Below are 3184 nucleotides of genomic sequence, written 5' to 3'. Positions count from 1 at the left end.
AGTTTCAGTGACCAGGAGTCAAGAGACAGGGCTCAGGGTCCCGGTTGCTGGTGTGGGTGGTGGCAGTTTCATTCTGATTCAGCAGCTGGGTCAGGGCAGCAGTGGTGCTGGCCAGGGTTGCTGTGGTGTGCATCCAGAACCGGGCTGTAAGAGCAGCCCTTCCGGCTCCACAAGAGGCTTCCTGGCCATAGAAGTGACAGCTTCCCTGTTGGCGTGTGGCTGTACAAATCCATCCTGAAAGTTTAAAGTGGAAGCTGGGCCTTCAGCCCCCAACAACGCTACAGACCGCTGAAGACCCTGCCAAATGTCCCTTCTTCACTTGAAATTGGCCGGAGTATCCTTGCCTCATTTTGTCTGGCAGAGGAGGGCAGAGTTGGGCCCTCCCTTCCTCTCTACCCCGTCTATTTTTATGGCACAAACTCAGCTTCCCTTGGGACCTTCTCTTTTGAATCTAAATATATCCCAATAGTGATTACTCCTGTTTCATTGTGCTCCAGCCATAATTAATCCTAATGCAAGATGACCCTTCTGCCTGACTGGACAAGTGGTCGGCAAGGGCCTGGGAGTGGAGAAAGTCACAAACATCTTATTTCAAAGACCTAGACCACCATATCTCTGGATTTTTCTGAGATTTAGAAATGATCATGTATTACTGATAGAATACAAGAAATTTCAGAAAGATGTAACATGTGAAGGTGAAATAAGAGGCAGCATGGGAAGCTGGGGGTGGGAAGTGGGGGTAGGGGGACCCAAGAATAAACTCTGTGAATGGGTTCACTGACCACTGAGTCCTTGGTGAGTCCACTAGGTATGTGCCATCTGATGCCATAGCCACTGGTCACACGCGGCTGCCGAGCACTTGAAAGATGGTTAGTCCAAATTGAGATGTGCTGTGAGTGTAAAATACATACCCAATCTCAGAGTTGGTACAAAAAAATTAAAAAGAATGTGAACTATCCCATTAATAACTTTTTTTTAAAGATTTTTATTGGGGAATTGGGGAAGGAGAACAGTGTTGGGGAATTGGGGAAGGGGAACAGCCAAGTTGTCCTTCAATTTCAGTTGTGGAGGGCACAGCTAGCTCAGCTCCAAGTCCAGTCGCCATCCAGCTCAGCAGCAGCTCAGCTCTGGCACAGCTCACTGGCCCATGTGGGATTCGAACTGGCGACCCTGCTGCTCAGAGCTCGCGCTCTTAACCAACTGAGCCACTCGGCAGGCCCCTCATTAATAACTTTTATATTGATTACATGTTTCAGGTTGAAATGATAATACCTTGAATATATTGAGTTAAAATATATTATTAAAATCAATTTCACCTGTCTCTTTTTACTTTTTGCATGTGGCTGCTAAAAGATTTTAAATTCCATATGTGATTGGCATTCCATTTCTATCAGATGCCACTTCCCTTGAGCATCTCAGGGAACAGGGAGGGGCTAAAGCCTGAGTTTTGGGGTCAGGAAGTGAACACATTAAGGGGAGATGAAGGCAGTGGGGAGAGAAGGTAGCTTTTTCAGAAAATTGGCAGTAAATTAAAGAGGGAACGTGGCAAAACGGTTTGAGAGGAAGAGATGGCCCAGGGAATGTATTTTAGGACAGGGAGCCTGGGGATGCTGGCTGAAAATTAGGGTCCCAGGAAGGGAAGGCAATTCTGCCATAAAAAGTAAGAATATATGAGCCAGTCCAGGGAGGGGATGGAGGTCAGGGGCAGACACGGAAACTCCACTGAGGCGGGCATTTATGGGCACTAGTCCCTTAACCGAAAGGCAGGCTGAATAAAACTGTACAATGTGAGTAATATGTTATGTGGAATATCCGCATAGACAAAAGACTGGCAATACATCACCAACACTGTAGCACTCTCTGGGGAGCAAACTGGCCATTTCCCCCCAAGTGGGTTTTTCTGTGTCTTCCCAATCTCCATTGTACAGATATTGATCTTATCATTAGAATGCTAATAATTTTTTTCTTTTAAGACTCCAAAAGGTCTGGGGAGCTTCTGGGTGGGAGAAGGACACACAAATGGCAGTTGTTCCAAATCCCTTGGCATTCACACCAGGCTCCACTCCAGTTTCTAGAACCCAAATCTTGGCGGGGGGGGGGGGCTCCCCAGCGATTTTGAAGAGACCTGGGCACAGAGCTTTCGTGCCCTTGCTGCACAGCCTATAAAGCTGCCTGTAGGCTCAAGGAGGGTTTATAACACAGATGTGGGCTTTGGTTCCAGGCCCCGGTGCCATTCGTCTCTTAGATCAACGGCCCCTCTGGGGTTGCTGGCTCAGCAACCGGCTCTCAGGCAGCGGCAAAGAAGCGTGAAAGGGCTGCTGGGTTTTAAGTCTGAGACTGGGAGCCTCCGAATCAGACTTGAGGCCAAGGGGATGGGGTCAGCCACCACCCTGGCAGGGCCCTGCCCACCACAGGTGCCCCAGAACTGCTCGTTACATTCAATTCCTCAAGCCCTCTGACCTTCATCCCCTGCTTCTTAATAGAGCTAATTTGGATCACCACATTCCACTTTGAGTTCAGGATAAAATGAGTTCACAACTAATTTAAGGAAGGCTAACAATGTACCCAGCACTGAGGAAGCACTGGACGTGTCTCATCCCACCGAGCCTTCACAATAACCCTCTAGATGCCTATACCTATTACCATTCCATTTTACAGATGAGAAAACTGAGGCTCATCTGTAAGAAGTTAAGCCACTTGCTTAATTCCACTTGCCCAAGAGAACGAAGGCAAGGCTGACAACTAAGTGGCAAAGTCAGACTCAAAATAAGCCATGTTCATTGCAAAGCCAATCCTGCTTTCTTATTTACCTGCCTCAGCCCTCACCATGCATATCTGAGAAGCAGGGTCTGGACTCAAGGGAAGAGCAGAATTTTGCATCTCTGTCTCCATCAGAAAGGTAGAGAGTGACTGGAGCTGGCCTCCTGAAGAGAGAAGCTCAAGGGAGACCCTGTTAGGGTAGGGATTCCTGAAAGGAGGCCTAGAAGGTACTGTGTTCAATACAGCATCATTTTCAACTTGTCAGAACTTGCCAAATGAATTACAAAATAAAGCCCCAAATGACAGAATAATGAGCAATTCATTTGAAATGTAAAACAAATAGGTAAATCTCTGGTGAGAAGGTAGAATAAATGGCATTTGGATGACATTTGGTGATTAAATTAAACAGTAATGAACTCGTGAA

The sequence above is a fragment of the Hipposideros armiger genome, unplaced genomic scaffold (assembly GCF_001890085.2).
Source record: "Hipposideros armiger isolate ML-2016 unplaced genomic scaffold, ASM189008v1 scaffold_46, whole genome shotgun sequence".
Lineage (NCBI taxonomy): Eukaryota > Metazoa > Chordata > Mammalia > Chiroptera > Hipposideridae > Hipposideros > Hipposideros armiger.
The sequence above is the reverse complement of the archived record's forward strand: the minus strand, read 5'-3'. Positions refer to the sequence as shown.